The sequence below is a fragment of the Pseudorasbora parva genome, chromosome 22, assembly GCF_024679245.1.
Source record: "Pseudorasbora parva isolate DD20220531a chromosome 22, ASM2467924v1, whole genome shotgun sequence".
Taxonomy (NCBI): Eukaryota; Metazoa; Chordata; class Actinopteri; order Cypriniformes; family Gobionidae; genus Pseudorasbora; species Pseudorasbora parva.
This window is the reverse complement of record NC_090193.1, coordinates 28,791,766-28,800,443: the sequence shown is the minus strand read 5'-3', so window position 1 is coordinate 28,800,443 and position 8,678 is coordinate 28,791,766.

The window sequence follows — 8,678 nt, the reverse complement described above, 5'->3', positions numbered from 1 at the left end:
TATAGTATTCACATAAACACAATCAGTTATGTTTTAAGTGATCATAAACAGTTGAGAAAGAAAACACGTGTAACAGTATAAATTATCCGTGTGACAGGTCTTAAAGGGATAGTTCACCCAAAAACGAAAATTACCCCATGATGTAGGCCTACTCACCATCAAGTAATCCTATGTGTATATGACATTCTACTTTCAGATGGATACAATCGGAGTTAAAAAAATGTCTGGGTTTTTCCAAGTTTTGTAATGGCAGTGAAAGGCAGCCCAAAAGAGTGCATCCATCCTTTATAAAAGTAATCCACATGGCTATGGGGTTAAAAAAGGAATTGGTGGTTTTGTGTCAGAAAAATATCCATATCTAACATGTTATAAAGTAAACTATCTATCTTTGGTATTTTACTCTGATTGTATTCCTCTGAAAAAATAATGTCATGCACATCTATATGGCTAGAGGGTGAGTAAATCATGGGGTAATTTTTGTTTAAAAATGCATTATATCTTGGTTTGTTTTTCATCAAAACTGATTTGTATACCCTCAGAACACCTTCAATATATGACATCACATGGGACCTTTTGAACACTTTATAAAGAAAAAACTTTCTGTTGGTTGCTCTTCACTGCCATTATATAGTGTGACCAGGACTTTTTTGTGGATTGAAAAAGAAAGAACAAAATGGTACTCTATAAATGTACACTTGTACAATGGGGCTCTAACTAGCCAATAAATAGTTTTCATACATTTTTTCTTTTGACGTATGCAAGATGTTCTACCATTTATATGTGAATATGTCACAGATTGACACTTTGGAACAAACTAGAATTGTACTTGCAGAACTTTCCAGACCACAAACCAGGCAGAAATACTGCAGGCTTTAATTCTGATACTGAGAGTCATTTTAAGCGGACCTAAATGGAGTGAGGCATATTAGACATCTAAACGACAAACCCAGGGAATCAAATCCAATGAACTGTGGCGGTGCTGTTAAATGTTATGTGCGAAACATGAACCCATCAGAATAACGCTGAGTATATTGGTTAATAAAGGTCGGTAATCATGCAATGGGTTTGTAATTGGAATGTATCTGACATTGAAAAATGACAAATAAAATGGTCATGCTTGACCTGTAACTACTGATAAAAAGCAAATGCTCAAATAGCAGTAAAAGGTTATCTATTCTTCCCAGATCTTTTCATTTGGATAATCGTATTGTCAAAAATGTATTGTGTAAAAGCTGTTCCAAAACCTTTCTTTTTTCATCCAATCATTTTTTACACGGACAATACGTCAACTTATTCGGGTGTAAGCGATTACAAAACATTCAAATAATTTTAATGATAATGGCGAGTGTGATGTTTATTCCTGACTGCACAAATATTCCAGCATCATATTTGGCTATCTGAATATTGCATCGGTTATGTTAATTGGGGTCATTTAACCTACAATAACAAGTGTGTGTTGATAAGCTGGTCCTAAAGGCAGCTACAAATTAGAGCTTTGAAAAGAACAACAAAATTATAAGTATGATTCTTAGACAAAAGTACACAGCAACTACAATAACACTGGAATATTTCACTTTCTGTGTTTGGAGCATTCCTGACCAGAACACATGCAACGTGGAGCAGAGCACCTTTGCTTAGGCATATTTTGATAGTATCTGCATTAATGGAGAGCAAAATTATTCAAACCAACTGGCAAAATTGTGCGCGGCAGGCTTTATAAAAACCTTGTTTGGCAAGATGGGTTTACCTAATCAGTACATGCTGATAAGAGACGAGAAAGCACACTCCTTATACAGCTGAAAACGAAATGGATCAATAAACAGCACAGAGGAACAGGACAAAATGGAGTCATGGCAATTGTAAAATCTCATCAATGTTTTTGTTTCCAAGGGCACATCTAGCGAAGATGGGAATATAGGCACATCAGGCCAATGTTGTTTTCTCTTGATCGGCAATCACTGATGTGATATGGGAGAAATCTTAATCAGAAGGCTCCATTTAGTCTTTCCATAGTCTGTTTAGCACATTTCTCGTTTTGAAATGGAAGCTTTTCAATCCCCCACGGCCTGATTCATTAAGATCATGACAGCAGTTCATGACAGCAGTTCATACAGTGACAAAAGTTGATCTAATGGGTCTATGTTTCATTCAGCATAGTGTTGACTGCATGACTAATATTTAAAGTTGCTCAAGGCCATATCAGCAACGGGGCTGAATCAGGTATCACTTCTTCTAATTCTCTGCTGTCTTTATTTGGTTTAAGAGCGCTATACATCAGGGCTAAAGGACATTGGTTTGTAGACACATTTGATTTTTATCTTCCTCTAAACCAATACTCTAAAAGGTGTATGTTTTTAGTTTTTTTTACATAAACGAAGAATATGTTGAAAGTATGGAATTTAGGGGAAAATAGGCCCAGATTGTCGGGGCTAAAGGTACAATAATTGATGTGATGATAAAAAGCTGGCGGACTTTTTCCATTTTTTGACATGGCATGTCATGATTAGATTCCAATGGTTAATACCAGTTATTAAGTTGGCTGTCTAGATGTTTAGATTGGAGATGATTGCCATCCCCGCGTCACTTTTATTTCAAATCTCTCAGTTCTCGCTATCTCGGAAAAGCGAAGGTAATGTTGATTCTCATTTTATTACAAGCTCTGTCACATCAACCTGTTTTTTTTTTTTTAAATGGGAGGTTCCCTCACTGTAAAAAATTATTTAGAAAAAAAGTTACCTGGTTGCCTTAAAATTTTAAGTTCATTGAAAGTACAATTTTGAGTTAATACAATGATTTTTTTTTTTTGAGATTCGACAACGTTTATTAAAATATTATTAAAAGATTTTGTAAGCATATTGGGTAATTGTGTGTGTGTTATTTCTGATGACACAGTGAAACATGCCAAATAGTCCTATTTTCATGATTTATCAATTTTTTTTATGTGGTTCAGATACAATAATATTGAGTTTTTATTAAACACATTTCCTTCATTGTATCAACTAATTTTTTTTAATTTCAATAAACTCAAAATTTTAAGGCAACCAGGTTACTTACTTTTTTAAGTTAAACCAACAAAAACCAACACAAATTTTTTACAGTGCTGGAGGTTCGAGATTTAGCGTGCTCCATGTCGAAATTTCTCGCTCATATGCAACTCCCTCACCATACATGCATACAAATATTTTTTTCTCAATTTAATATTAATGACAAGACATGCATGATGAGAGAGGCATCTACGCAAAACCTGCAAAACCATCCCTCTAGGTCTAAAATATAAACATATAATAGTGAATCAACACAAAAACAGTTTTTTAGAAGGATTAATGGTACATGTATTATTTTAAAAGCAATTTTTAAATATTGTTTATATGTCTATGTGGGGTTTTAAATGTTTTAAGACAAACCACGTACAAATTCATAAGTCAGCACCATTGCTGAGTATTTTCAGTGAAAAAAAGACGCAGTTTGAAATTGCTGGTGTTTCTGACATCACATCTACCATAACGGGAGAATTATGTATATTATGATGTTATGATGAACTATATGCCTTTCTCTGCTGCTGTTCTAAGTAGTTCAGTGTTTTTTAGGGATGTTGATTTTTGGAAGGCAGCTGTTTGACTCTGAGTTGGCGAACGTGAACATGGTTTGTGTAACATTAGCAACACACTATTAGCTGTTTGAAAACATAGTCAAGCCAAAGGCTAATCATATTAATTACCATTATGTGTCCGACGTCATAGAGAGCAAAATATAAAATGCATTACCATTCTGATGCATCGATTTATTGAAGAGCTTGCATGAGTGGAGTGGAGTACATATTCATGTATCTGCATAAAATAAAGCAATAATTACATTCAAGCTATTTGAAGAATGTATTATAAAATTGTATAATTCCATAATTGTATCCCTAACTCATCTTTGATCACCAAAATTACATATTTAAAAATGTTGTCCTGTGAATAAAAAATAAATAAATAGTTTAATGACTGTATTTTTTGAATAAAAGTAAATTAAAGTATTTCAACAAATAAACAGAATATGGCACAAACTTTGTTGAAGTGATTGTTTTGAGCAATTATTAACTCGGATATTACCCAAATTATTTAAAAAAATGAATAATTTAGCTAAACCCTGAGCCCCCTCATATATTTATAAATATTTTAAAATGAAAAAAACTTACACACACATGAACGCACGCACGCGCGCACGCGCACGCGCGCACGCGCGCACACACACACACACACACACACACACACACACACACACACACACACACACACACACACACACACACACACACTCACACACCTAAAGGATTAGGAACACCATTTATAAATTAGCTTTCATACTGAAACACTAGCAAGAAATGTAGTGTAAATGTAATGTTTTAAAGTATTTAATTTTTTTCATTGACATCCACACTCTTAAGTTGCAAATTAAGATATTTCTGTATCTGGTTTTAATTTAAACAATACTCAGCATGGCAGAGCCTGCTATTTACTGACAAACCTGCCTGATTGCCACATACAGGGAAGATATTATCCAACACCTCAAATATGATCATTTGCATGATATCAACCCATAATTTTCATTCATGCTAAATGTAGATTAAATTGTGCAGATACAACACAAGGGGATAGTACTGACTTACGCTTTATGCATCCTTAATTTTCTCATTTGAGAACTAATTACGGAAACCTATGCTGGAGATCAACCTGTCAGTCATTTACTTTTTGCTTTGTATGTTACATAATACATCAATGAATTTCACTCATGAGTAGATAATGGTTGGTTTATTAATCTTTTGTCCTATTCAGCTCATGAAAACATATCATTATGGTGAGTCTGATGCAATGAGGATGACAATACCTGCAGAAAGTTAACATTTAGCGTTATCTTAACAGTTACTTGGCTGGCGAAGAAATCTGCCATCTTTTATTTCCCATTCTACAGGAAAATGACTCCTGTCAATGAAGAAAAACATTAGTATCTACATGATGGAATTACGAAATTCTTCTTAAAGGGATAGTTCACACAAAAATGAACTTACCCTCCCTCAAGTCATGTAAATGACATTCGCCTTTCAGAGGAATACAATTTGAGTTTTATTTTTTTTTAAACGTCCTGGATAATCCAAGCATTATGATGGCAGTGAATGGCAGCCCAAAAAAGTGTATCCATCCATTATAAAAGTAATCCACACAGCTCTGGGGGGTTAATACAGGCCTTTCAAAAGCAAATCGATGTTTTTTTTTAAATATATATATAACATGTTATAAAGTAAAATATCTATTTTCCGGCAGACTGCCTTTCGTATTATTATATAATATATTTATATATTAACATTTATTAATAAATTAAAAATCAATTCTAGTAATTCTAAAAAAAAGAAATAAGAATAAAAAAAGGCATCACAAAAATTATAATGTACAGAAGAACAAATATTTATTAATTTTTTGATTTGCTAAAGATTACTTTTAACAATGTTATTTAATTATTAGTGTTTTTAAAAACACACTTTAAGTGAGTTAGATTATGTGTAATTTAATTTAAATATGTGTAATTTTAATGATTTACATTACTTAAACATCAAATAATTATCAGTCAATATATAAAAAAAATTAGCATTACCATACAGTATAATATATTGTATATCTCTAAATGTATTCTAATACCATCTATGTATAATGTATCCATCAGTGTGAGAGAAAAACTCCCATATTCAGGGGAAAACAAGCCAAATGATTTGGCACCAGATGTGTTGTGTGTGAACGAAGCTTTCCTCTCACTGGACTGATAGACGGGGTCAGTTTCTTGGCAGCGGCCTGCCGCACACACTCTATTCATGCAGTGGAACACAAGCCCCCGCTGAGCACAGATCAATAACACCGACTGAGATTATTGCTAAAGTGGATCTCCTGTCAAGTGTAACAAACACTTTGCAATTATACTTCACACAGACGTATCGACTGGAGAGGTGCTGTTGCGTATCACTTGTTAGCAGAAATCAGAAGCTGATGATCATTAGACAGTTTAATTAGCTCTATTAAAACAGCATAATACGATGGCCTGGCTCGTGAGTAAATGCAAATAAATAGACGCTGCATCTAAAATCGAACGCTTCAAAATAGTATGTCCAGATACACAGCATTCAAACAAAAAGGATAAAAGTACCTGGATGACCTACTACTTCCACTGAGATTCTGAAGTGTGTGGAAGCAATGGACAATTTACTATCCCTTAAGGCCATGGGAGAGGATTTATGAATGCCAGGGAAGCAACACTGATGCTGGTCATGTGACAGTAGCAATACGGTGGATGTAATAAATTTGAATTTCATTTACACTACCCATATTCATACTATATATATATATATATATATATATATATATATATATATATATATATATATATATATATATATATATATATATATATATATATATATATATATACAGTCCCTGACAATAGTCTTGTCGCTTATCTAGAAATACCTGATATTAACCTGACTTTTAATTAATTAATTGGTGTTAGAAATAGCTCATATGAAAAGCTAAAACCCTCCCAAATGATGTTTAATGCACTGAAATAAATAATTTTCACAGAAAAAATATTTATCATTTAATCAAGACAGAAAGGTCAAATTTTGGCAAGACAAAAGTTGTCGCCTATACAGAAATTGAACAAATTTACTGCAAATACAAAAATATGTCAGCAAATTAAGTTGTGGTGCTGTGAGATTCAAATTTAAAATCTTGTGTGACTTCCATGAGCTTGAAGGACTGCATCCATGCGGTTTGGCAAGGATTCATACAATTTATTGATGAAGTCATCAGGAATAGCTAAGAAAGCAGTCTTGCATGCCTCCCAGAGTTCATCAATATTCTTTGGTTTCGTCTTCCATGCGTCCTCTTTCCTCCTACCCCACATATGCTCAATGATGTTCATGTCTTGTGACTGGGCTGGCCAATCCTGGAGCATCTTGATCTTCTTCGCCTTGAGGAACTTTGATGTGGAGATGGAAGTATGCGATGGAGCAATTTTAGACTATTGATGTTGCCTTCCACCCTGCAGATCTCTCGCACACCCCCATACTGGTTGTAACCCCAGACCATGATTTTTCCGCCACCAAACTTCACTCTCGGATACATTCTGGCTCCAGTAGGTCTCCTGCAATATTTGCGGCGACTGTGGTGTAATTCAACAGAAGAATCATCTGAAAAATCCACCTTCTGCCACTTTTCCAGCGTCCATCCTTTTAGCAGGCTGTGGGCCTTGGCAAATGCCACACGGTTTTTCAATTGTCTTTTGTTTAGTGCTGGCTTCCGGGCACTGATTCGACCATGGAGGCCATTTTGAGACAGAATCCGACAAACTATTCTGGTTGACACAGGGACTTCAGGTGACCAGGTCTCGTGGAGCTCTGCTGCAGTGGAAAATGGGCTGGCCTTGGATTTTCAAGCCAACAAACGGTCCTCTCGAGCAGTTGTCTTGTGGGGTCTGCCTGACCTGGGCTTGTCAAAAACGTCTCCAGTCTCTTCAAATCTTTTTTTTAATCCTCTGTACTTGATGCTGAGACACATTGAAGGTGTCTGCCACATCAGCAGTGGATCTGGTCTTCAGCCTCTTGATAATCAAAACTTTAGTCTCTGGGTGAATCTTAGGCATGTTTGCAGAGGTCTAGTTTCAGTTGATGTGAAGGTCTAGCATACTGGGGTTCTTTTTATACACACTTGAGACCTAATTGATCCATTATTAGTCATAGGTGAAGCTCATATGACAAGGTGACAACACTTATGTCTTTGCAAAAATTGACTCAATGGGCTTTACCAAGCTGTGAATATTAGAATACTTTTTGAAAGTTTAGTTTTTCACTGAAACATTATCACAAAAGCTGGTGGGATTAAAATGAGCCATTTTTTGTAAAAAAAAATCTTGATTAGAAATATATTTCAGCGGCACTTTAGGTCAATTTGGACACAAGCGACAAGACTTTTGTCAGGGACTGTATATATATATATATATATATATATATATATATATATATATATATATATATATATATATATATATATATATATATATATATATATATATATATATATATATATATATATATATATATATATATATATATATATATTTGAAAACGGTCGCAAAGTAAATTCAAATTCAAATGTATTACCTACTGACATAAGGGTCAACGCACTTTTTCAGATGCTTTAAAGCCGAATGTTAGCCTACCTTTTCTTTCTCCAGACCATATTTCCTCTGTTTGTGACAGCATTAAATGCAGGCTTTGCTCCAGGTGGTTTACATGTCACTGCAGATTTCTGGACATCCAAATAATTTATCTGTAAAACGCTGTGGTTCAGCGAGGGGAAATAAACAGAACTCTGTGTAAAACTGTCACAAGTATCTGCTGAAATATTGACAGAACTGGATACGACATGCTCATTATCTGAGCGTGTTAGGACAATGCTCCTTTAGCGTGGGGACTTGGAAGACAGAAAAAAATCCCACAATTCGCTCTTTGTACATTAAAATCAAATCTTCATTTCCAGGTTTTCATGCTCTGTGCCTATGGATTCCATCATTTTGGCAGCTCAGCTGTACTTGCAGTGATTGCGATAGTCCACATATATTCCCCTCATGCCTGTACTATTTAGAAATTCCAT